This window comes from Populus trichocarpa, chromosome 2 (genome assembly GCF_000002775.5).
Source record: "Populus trichocarpa isolate Nisqually-1 chromosome 2, P.trichocarpa_v4.1, whole genome shotgun sequence".
NCBI lineage: Eukaryota > Viridiplantae > Streptophyta > Magnoliopsida > Malpighiales > Salicaceae > Populus > Populus trichocarpa.
Window position 1 is genome coordinate 17,817,602 of NC_037286.2, and position 9,613 is coordinate 17,827,214.

At 35.3% G+C, this 9,613-nt stretch overlaps 1 long non-coding RNA gene across 2 annotated transcripts; it reads left to right on the plus strand.

Moving 5' to 3' along the window:
* Positions 1–1,293: 1,293 nt before the first annotated feature.
* LOC18111313 (uncharacterized) lies at positions 1,294–2,585 on the plus strand. Of its 2 annotated transcripts, none has more exons than XR_002980074.2 (3): positions 1,294–1,884; positions 1,965–2,108; positions 2,206–2,585. It is a non-coding gene; the product is annotated as an uncharacterized LOC18111313 (long non-coding RNA). The 2 variants fall into 2 exon arrangements; XR_002980075.2 differs by having other exon boundaries at positions 1,294–1,495.
* The last annotated feature ends 7,028 nt before the right edge of the window (positions 2,586–9,613 follow it).

The window sequence follows — 9,613 nt, forward strand, 5'->3', positions numbered from 1 at the left end:
TAGAAACTAAACTATAGCCCACAAAAATTCTTGGAACATTATTCATAAAAAGAATATTAATTACACTTAGAAACCAGTCACTTTAGTCAAACCACTAATAACTTTTCTAATATTTGTAAGATCGTGACATGTTACTAGACGATACACCTAATCTTCAAATATAAATTAATCAATTGTTTAATTAATAATAAATTAAATTGTTTAATTTATTTAATTCTATTTAATTAGAATTACAATTTATAATTGGGCTAACATATTAGGAACATAATAGGTCACACACATTAAGAAACATTAGTTAAAAATCAAATTTGGATGATTTAATTAAGTATGACTTGATTAAAATATATTTTAGAAAGTAAGGATTAGAATATAATTAATATAAAAATTATATTTCTAGACTTGGAAAAATCAAGTGAAGACTTGATTGAGTTAATTTCTAAAATTATTCTGAATTAATATATGAATATTATTCAGGGTCAAATTGATATTTTTTTAATTAATATATTTTTTCAAATTTCTATAAATAGTAAGACATGCCTCTTATTTTTTAGTTGTTGTCTGTTAGACAGAAAAACTACAAAAACACAGAATTAGAGCTAACACTTTAGGCATAACAATCCCTCTCTTCTAAATAGATATTTAAGAGATTTCTCACGGGTGGTTAGTGTGGATTACCGTTGGAGACTGGAAAATTGGACAGCTTGTGGTTTCAACAACCCAGCTTTTAAATAATTATTCAAAGCCAAAAAAGATTAGATCTTTAGGTAATAAATCTCTAAACAACTCCAGATCTGTCTAACGGGATCGTAGGAACTCTCGGATAATTTTGTTTCATAGTTTTTGTTGTGTGTAAGATATTCGAGAACCCAACAGTAGCAATTTCTCACAATCCAATGTTTTATAGAAAAACCAAACATTTTAATATCAAACTCTATTTTTTGATGAGAAGTGCAGAAAAATAGTGAGGTCATGTTAATGTTAATTAACTATAAAATTAAAGATTAGGTAGCAGATATGTTCACCAAGCAAATTCGAATTCCTATGATAAAAAATTAGGATATGTAATTCTTGACGCAAGGAAGAGTGTTGAAGACTGCTTTATGAATCCAGGAGTCCTTTTTTTTAATCCTGTTATCATCAAACAAACGTTGAGCTAGTCTAGAGGAACAAATTAGTTAGTTAAGATATTATTTGCTGATTTGATGCTTTATTATCGCATTTCAGTTGCTTGTTTTTTCTATAAATGTAATGAAGTTTTATAGCATATGTTATCATAAAATTCTTCCTTTTATCATAACTCAAGTCTGCACAACAATAGCAGACTATTATCATAAAATTCTCTCCTGTTTTCTTTTCTTTTCTTCCTTTCAAAATCATCAAGATGTACAGAAAGCTCTTAAACGGTTCTACAAACAGCTTTAGGATCATATATAATCTATATGCTAGATTCTTCCGTGTTACTGGTTTTGGTGAAGTCATATCTTTTGAACAAGATGTAATCTACACTTTGTCTAAATACTTGTCTCAATTGATTCTTATAATACTCCTTCTCTCCCTTTCTCCCCCTCTATGAAGAAATTACCAATTCATCTGTCTAAACTATCTAGAATTATGATGTACTACTAGACACTGTTTCTCAGTCTTTTATGATGTTTTTGTGAGAATTGTTGATGATGAAATTAATTTCTGCATCTGCATATCTGCTATTCATAAATACGTGCAACTTATATCAAAGTTGTGCTTTCATAATGTGCTGTTAAAGCCTGCTAAATGGTTTTAATAGGCTGGGATTATTGTAACATGACATTTTGTGCTCTGAATTTTTCAGCAAAGGAAAATTGATAGTTGACTTGGAATTGGTCTCAAATGAGTTAGTCTAGACATGTAACCATCTGGCCTAAACAACGTTACATGCTTTCGCAACATACGTTTATTAGAATACCACTGAATGTCAATATTTACAGGTGGATGCAGTTAATGCAGATCTTGTCATAAATCGTGCAGATTTTAACTGGTGGTCATTCCATGATATTAATTCGTCAGATATTCGTGGCTGTGGAGGTTTGCTGGACCTATGGCAATTATAATGTCTGAAGAAACACCACCGCGTGAGTTTAAAGAAGCATTTCTATGTCATGTATGTATCTAACAATATGGTGTGGCATTTTCTTTCTTGATAAAACTAATGCTCAAATGCTTCTGCAGAGGGTATTCTTGGTGACACACCGTCAGCAATTAAGTTCAGCATCTGGGGCCTCTAAATAACTTTTGTGCTTGCTGTGGGCCGATCTACTAGACTTCAATGCTCAGACCTAAGAATGAGAATACCATATGAGAATCTACCTTCCTGTGGCAGGTAACAACTAACGTGGCCATCTGTGAGGACGTTCTGCATCTGTTCTTATGTGTTGACTTTTCGGAACATGGATGCTTGATTATAAGAAAACGTAACGTCAAAAAATGATCAGTATTTTTATTCCGTAACATGCTTGATCGGATGGAACATTTGCATTCATACAAGAAAATTTATTTGGCATTACCTGATTTCCATGATCAGTTCTGATTTCTGTAGGTGGACGTTTACTTGTGACCAAGGTTTATTGTCTTGATAATTTTCTAATTTTATTTAATTTTGCTTGATAGTTTTATGTTTTCTTTTGCTTTAGCCTAGATAACTTCACAACCCCCTAGTTGCATATCATACAGCATAAAAATCTGACTTGAACCTTCCTCGTGGGATCGACCCCTTGTTTGCTCTATACTATCTTGTGTGTTGTGTTTTAAGTTAGGGTAATTAATTTGTGCGACCGTGATATCGCAACAGTAAAGAAAGAGAGATGATGGTCATTTAAGAGATAGAATCGTAGATGGCTTGGATAAGAGAGGACAAGTCATTGGTGGTGGTACTTGTTGTTACCCATTTTTGGGTTCCAACAAAACAAAATGAGAAAATACAAAATATATATATATATATCAAAAAATATTCGGAAGAAATAAAAAATAATAATAATATGAGCTAAAAAAAGATGCTAGAATGCTGAAAAAAGGACAAAATTGGTTGAGGAGGTTCAAAATGCAAAATGTTGAAATTTGACAGTAGATTTTTGACTGATGAGAGCCCTGTTGACAAAGAAAATTCAAGTTGAGGAAGAAAAGTCTAAAATCATATGTTTATAGACTCAATTAAATTTTATCTAAGGTTTAATTGAATTTATGGAGGGTTTGATTGGAAGAAAAATTGATTTTTAAGTCAATTTAGGCTTTTATTGGAAGAAATTAAAGTTCTGGGGTCCAATTATAATTTTCAAAAGTTGATTTGGTCAAATCAGGGGCTTAATTGCATAATTATTGAAGTTTGATGGCCAATTAGGGACTTAATTGAAACAATCCGAAACCAAGGACCAAACCAGAAAAGGCGCTAAAATCAAGGGATCCAATTACAATTCATACAGGGGGCTTGATTACAAAATTGTCAAAACAGCCAAGGACCGAATCGAAAATATTCATTTTGAAATTTTGAAACGGCGCCGTTTCCACTATTCATTGTCTCCTTCAAAGAAAGCCGTTTTGAGCATTAAAACAAGGATATGTTTTGCAGCAAATTGCTCCAATTATGGGGCACGTTTTATGGCTGCTATCTCGACGACCGTTACCACCTCAGTGCTTTCCTTGGGCTATAAAAGCCAGAGGAGGAACCGTCGCCAAAGGGGGGAGGAAGTAGGACGACATAGAGAGGGAAAGAAAAAGGAACAAGGCAGAAACACAGCAAAAAAAGAACGAGACAGTGAGGAGAACGAGAGAGGAGGAAAGGAGGGAAACACAGAGAACAGGAAGGGGAAGAAGAGAAAGAAAGGAGAGAAACAGAGAGAGTGACCGTGGGTGGAGAAGAGGCAAAAAAAACGAGAGAAGCAAGGTGATAGAAACAAAGATAAGAAGCAACGCAGAAACAGAAGAGAAGAGGAAGAGCGACCGCAGCAACACCACTGCCCAACCGATCACCAGCACCACCGTCAGCTTCTCACCATCTTCCTCCTGCTGCAACACCCGTGAAGAAGAAGAGGAAGTCTGCGCCTCTCCACAGACGGGAAGATCGAACAGCAGCAAACACTGCCCGCCACCGCAGAGAAGAGCCACCGTCTGCAGTCACCTTAAGCCACCATCAACAACGACATCACCACCACTAGAAGCAGAAGAAGAAAAGGAGAAACAGGAGACAGAAGCGGGGAGAAGAAGGAACACAGAAAAAACAAAACAGAGAAGGAACAGAACCACAGTCCAACAGCATATAACCGGCAGCTTCAGCTCCCGCAAGAACGGACGACCGCCAGGTAAGCTTCCACTTCTCTTCTTCTTCTTCTTCCTCGTCCGGGCTGCTCCACTGTTCACGTTGCATGTGAACAGTGGAGAGTTCTCCACTGTTTGTTTTTGTTTACTGGGGCGGGCAGTGCAGGCCCAGCCGAAAATGGGCGGGCCGGGTCCGGCCTAGTAAAAAAAAAATCAAAAAATTATTTTCGAAAAATTTGTGATTTCCCCGCGTATTTTTTACTGTATTTTGATTAATATTGGTTTGTATTTTTATATTGTAAAGATGCAAATCTAGTATTAAAATACCTGGTTTTCGTCAAAACATAAAAAAAATGTTTTGTTTTCATGCATACGGCCAAGTCTCTAAAAAATAAATCATATTGTATTTTCATATATATATATATATACACAAAAAATAAAAAGTTCAAAAATATGTATTAGCACGCATTTTGGCTTTAATAACTAGTTTATTGAAGTCACGAGAACTAGACCAATATTTCAAAAATTTCAAAAAAATTATTTTGTTTTTTTTAATATCTGGGGTTACGACCTTATACGTAAGACGTATTCCGGATATTAAAATTCTTTTGTTGACGCCAGAATTACTCGATAAGATAAGGATCTCTTTACCGAGGAGGACTTTTCTTAAACCATAGACGGATCAAGAACTAGAAAACACGACCCGACCTTAGATTTTATCAGACAATAAAACAATGCAGCTTACCTTAGGTAGGGCGTATTTGGGGTGCTAAAACTTTCCCTTTACGCAACCAGTCCCCGTACCCGATCTCTTAGACCAGTTAGGGTTCCTAGTGACCAAAATACTAGGTGGCGACTCCCACTCCATTTTTCCACTGATAAAAGACAAGAATTCTTTGTCTCCAAACATTTTCCACATTTTCCACATTAGATAAAATTTTGAGGGTGGATGTTTTCGCCGCTACGCCGCACACGTGCGACAGTACTCACATCAGCGATGCTGCTAGAGTTGGCATTGTCGGATCTGCTGCTAGCGGGGGTTGTTGTGATGTAGTGGAGCTAGTGTCTGCTAGTGGAGGAATGTGGCTGACGGTGATGGTGTTTTGCTAGCGGTAATGTCAACTGCGGGGAAAAGGCTAGACACAGGGGCTTGTCACGGTGTTGTTAAATCGATTTGTGGTGGCTTCGGGTGGATGGATGAGATGAGGATGCTGTGAGGTGGATATTTGCACAATAAAGGGGCTACTCTTGATGGTTGTGAGCTGTGGTGAAGAGGAGAAAGGTTGGCATGAAGGTTGGTTTTATGGCTGACTGCCGGTGGGAGGTTGACAACCATGGGAAGAGAGGAGGGGGTTGTCTTGGTTAGTGGTGGTTCATGGATGGTGGCTGACTTACAGATGGAAGGTGTGGCTAGTGTTTATGGAAAAATGAAAGGTGAATAGAGGAAGGACTTTGATATTTTTATTCATGCGTTTTTTTCTTTTTAAAGTAAGGGAATGAGGGAGAGATTTGGTTCTTTGGTTTTTGTTTTCTTTGGCTGGTTAATGGTTTAGCTTTTTTGGGGGCTCAGGCCAAAATGTTTTTTGGCTTTTTTTTTGCACCCCCCATGTGAGATTCCTTCACCATTTTATAGGAAATAAAATCTTTATCTTTTTCCCCTCAATTGCTTGGTCCCCAAGCAACCTAATTTTTTTGGTCCCACTCATTTTCTTTTTTTCACTTTTGGTCCCTTTGCCTATTTATTATATTTCATTTATTTTTATGTATTTTGAAAAAAGCAACATCAATGTCGACTCAACGAGAAAAATTAATCAGTGATTTTGAAATGTGTGCATTAATAGCTGAATGCGTTGAAAACAAATTTTTGAATTTTTAATTCTTTTGAAAAGACCCTGAAAATGACGCAATTACATCAAGAACATATTTTTTTGATTTTTTTGTATTTTGAAAATATTTAGAAAAATAAGGGATAAAAAATTGGGTTATGACATGAAGGATAAATTAAAAAAACACAAAAAAACAATCTAAGTCAATCTAGCTTAACCCACCAAATCCATGACTCAGGCCGTGAGACCAAGATAACCTCACATAAAGTAAATCAAAAAACAACTCGAGTCAACCTGGGTTAACCTGTCAAGTCTGCAACTTGGGTCATTAGACTAAGATAACCTATAGATAGAAAATCGAACAAATTATAAGCCTAATTCCCAATAAAATCATTGTTGAATGATAAAATTGAAAAAAAAAATCAATCTAAAAAGGGACATTAAAACGACCTCAGTCCATTTGGGTTAACTCTCAACACCCTTGACCCGGGTCATGAGTCTGGAATAACTTCATAGAAAACAAACTAGAATAAATGACAAAGTGATGCAGGCGAAAGCTAAACACAACAACAAACAAAGAACACATAAATTTTATAAGCGAAAGGGGTTGTAGATGTGAAGCCTAAATTTGCTAGTTTATTCTTAAAGTAATGATAATAAAGTCTCCTTCTTATGAGGTGTACAAAAACCTTAAATAGGCTAGAATTTCAATCTTAACTAGGAAACAAAGCGAAAATCTAAAAATACAAAGGAAAGAATTTGAAATAAGTTTAACAAAACTGCCAAAACTGGGAGATTCAATGAGATTTTATATAGTTAAAGATTTGATAGTCTGCATAGCGATATTGATATGGTTCAGCCTTGTGATACGACCCAAGTAAGGTTAGATTCGGATTTTGGCATAAAATTTTACGCTAAAATCCAAATCTGTCCTTGCTTGGGTCGTATCATAAAGCTGAACTGTATCAGATATAGTGGCTACTTTAGGGAAAATGACCTTTGAAAACTCCTATAAGAATTGTTTAAGTACATATTCTTGTTCTTTTGCATACGAAAGAATATTTTTAGTCTAGATGCATAGTTCTCCATATTTTCCCAACTTAGCCCATTTTTATATGAGCAAAACTCACTACTTTATCTGAACTAAGAGATTAATTAAAGTCTTTACATATTATTATATTGCAAAGACTAGGGGGCTACTGATGAACCAAGTTTTTATTAGTATATCTTTACCAAAAAACACTGAATAAAAAAAGATTTATGGGTATAAATTTTCAGGAAAAGAAGCACGCCTCAATGAAGGCATGCTGGGCTTGGCAATGTGCCAACCCGGTGCGCTGGGCCTGGAGCTTGCCAGACCCAGACACTATTGGGCTTGGCAGTGTGCTAAGCCTCGGGCACGCTTGGTCTGGCACTAAGAATATACCATAAGTCCTTCAAAATAAAAATTCACAATCTTCATTCCCTACTGCATATATATTTTCATAGTATTTCTCTCTAGAATATTCTTGTGTTCTTTCTCTCTAAAAGGATACTTATTTAAGCATCGAAAAGTCCTTACCTCCATCAAAGGGGACCTTTTGCATGTATTAGTTGCAAACCATCTTGGCTTATAAAGCACAAAATTCAAGTTATCAACCATATTGGCTAGGAAAAATGCATGAGATTACCGGGACCAATTGATTAACTGATTATCCAACCCAAGAACTCTATTCCTAGGCTACTTGAAATTTTAGGACTTCATCACCTTAGGTATATGAATCCCAAAATGTTAATAACGTGTGAGCTCTTTTGTTCTAGAGATGCAATGACCTCCGTACTGATTGTTTTTTTCTTCTTTATGTCCTTGCTTTGTTTTGTGTGGGATTTCCTGGTACTCGGTCCCAAAAGTCTGAACATTTGTTTGGATTTGATCCCAAATAAAAATTTTCTTTAGAGACTACCTATCTTTGTATATTGTTGCTTAATTTCGCAAGTGCACGAATCGTAACAAGTAATAAAGTGATGAGTAGAGTATCGTCCCACGAGGATTTGTAAAAATTACTACCAATTACCGAAGTCTTTTAAATTATGATCTATTTGAGGAATCGAATGAGATAGTTTATGAAACAAAAATTAATGATTAAAAATAAACAACCAATTGATTAAATATTAATGAATTCAATTCTACTGGTTCTAGGATTTTTGACTTACCGTAACTATTCCTATGTGAACTTTCTCAATTGAATTAATTACTCCTAACATTGATAATCAGGTTTTCCTAATTTAAACATTAATCTCTCTCGAGTATCAATGAATTATTTCGACAAGCAAATTTCATATACTCTACAAAAGTTCTGAACTTGTCGAAATTTATTAAGTACCGTAAAACCTGTAATAATTACAAAAGTTCTTAGGATATCTCTATCCTATAGATTTCTTAAGGTATTTCAAACAATAGCTAAAATAATTATCACTTCTCAGTCTCAAATTGAATTCTAAATCATGCAGATGTTGGCCAAACATTCACAAGCATTACACATAGAATGAAATACTCAACAACTTAATGTAATAATTCAATCGAAGAAATTGTTCACATATTTATAGTAAGGTTACATCAAAAATCCCAGAATAAAAGTCTACTTCATAGTTAAATTAAAGAGAAACAAACTTGATACGATGAACATCACTCAAAAGCATAGAATGACAGTGGAATGGATAGGTGTCATCCAAATCTTCTCTGTTTTTGCCTCTGTTTTTCGTCCCCCTTTGTGCCGCCTTCTCTTCTCCCTTTAGTCTATTTTAAGGTTTCTCTATGTATGCACCTCTTCCTTACAGACCCCTCTTTTTCTTTTATATTGTGGCCTTTTTACCCCCACTGGAATGAATACAGTTTCCTTTTCTGATTTGAATTCCTTCCTACCCAGACATTGCGGGCCAGATTTGAGGCAGGAAACGTGCGAATTCAAATATCTCTATTTCTGGAGAAATTGTAGAAAATCGAATCTTCTTTCCAACGACACCAATCTTACTATTTTTGGACCTCTGAGACTTGAGATAAGGGCCATAAACCAAGACAGTATTTGGAGTGCAAGAAGTTCGGGTCTGATTCAATCCCTGTTTTTCGACTCGCTTTTTGGGCTTCGAAATAGCAAAACTGAGTTATATGCCCTTCATATGTTTTGTAGACCTTCATCTCAGATTTTTGAAAATGGTGACGAACATCTGGAACTGAGTTGTATAGCTTCCTTTGCAGCACACAATAAATCAATGTTCAGTTTTACTGCCGGATTCTGCTTGCTTAGTAACCTAGTATCTGAAAACACATTAATTTTCCACAAGATCAATAGTTTAAAAAGAGATCCAAAATTCTAATTATCTTGTGCAACACATCCAAAATATTTCAAAATCAAGCATGAGTAGAAAATATACATGCTAAAAATTCTCTTATCATATATTATCATGCCATCTGTTACAACCCAGTTTGTTATATACCTGTAGTGACCTGCATGATTCTTTTTGCT